At 38.7% G+C, this 966-nt stretch overlaps 1 protein-coding gene across 1 annotated transcript in view; it reads right to left on the bottom strand.

Annotated features, from left to right (window-relative positions):
- Window positions 1-966, bottom strand: part of LOC119586203 (centrosomal protein of 104 kDa-like) — a 28,011-nt gene that overhangs the window by 11,208 nt on the left and 15,837 nt on the right. The gene's annotated exons all lie outside the window — the stretch shown is intronic.

Below are 966 nucleotides of genomic sequence, written 5' to 3'. Positions count from 1 at the left end.
TCCTCGTAGTCTTTTATATATCAGCATTGGTAAACGAATAAATAGAGATGATGGCAAACTTTTATGTAAAACAAATATGGGCATCAATATTATTAGAGAAATAACAGACACGGTAAACAGCAGGTTAACACATGGAAAACAACAAACACAGTATGAATGCATATTCGAGAACTGCACTGCATACTAATCAGCCAATAAATCATAAATTATAACATGGATAATTTCTTTAGGGAAATAAATGATCATAAAATTAGTATAAAACATAAACAAAACACTAAAACAAAGCATCAGCAGACAGGCAGCAGAACCAGCGGTAAACAAAGCCACATCCCTGTCCAGTTTTTCCCAGTCCTCGAGACGTCAACAGTTCTAGGAAGAGAGGTGCTAACTCGCTGCTCAGCATTCCGTGTGAATCGATGAAGTAAACAGCAGGTGCTTAGCGTTAAGCCGCGGTTTAGGTATGGTCGGGCTACATTTTTTTTTTCATCGTATTTCACGATTGTATTGTATTGATAATGCATAGCTTCATGGTCCTACATGATATCTCACTACTGCATGGTATATAAGAACACACATAAGCGTATTTTTTTGCATGGAGATAATGTAGAATAATATGTCTTTTCTTTTGAATGCGAGACATAAGGCTTTCGCCATGTGTTCGTTATCATGGCTGGTTACGTTTTCTTTGACACGCAGAACGTCATAAAAGAAAACAGGTCAAGCGGCGCCCACAATGTCTATTAAATGTGGGATTGATTCACTCACTCTATTTGGCTCACCTTTTCGAACTGTTCATTGGGCGGTGGGAACTAATGGGGTCCATTTGTTTTTTGGAGCTGCAGGGAACAATGGTAAGCTAATGGAAAAGTTAGCAGATATGCAAGTCCTGAGTCTCACTTGTTTCAGGTGAATAGAAAAGAATGGGTGGAACTTGTGACCTTATCTGGACTGCTGGACATTCTTTCT

Source organism: Penaeus monodon, chromosome 21 (genome assembly GCF_015228065.2).
Source record: "Penaeus monodon isolate SGIC_2016 chromosome 21, NSTDA_Pmon_1, whole genome shotgun sequence".
NCBI classification, from domain to species: domain Eukaryota; kingdom Metazoa; phylum Arthropoda; class Malacostraca; order Decapoda; family Penaeidae; genus Penaeus; species Penaeus monodon.
The sequence above is the reverse complement of the archived record's forward strand: the minus strand, read 5'-3'. Positions and strand labels throughout refer to the sequence as shown.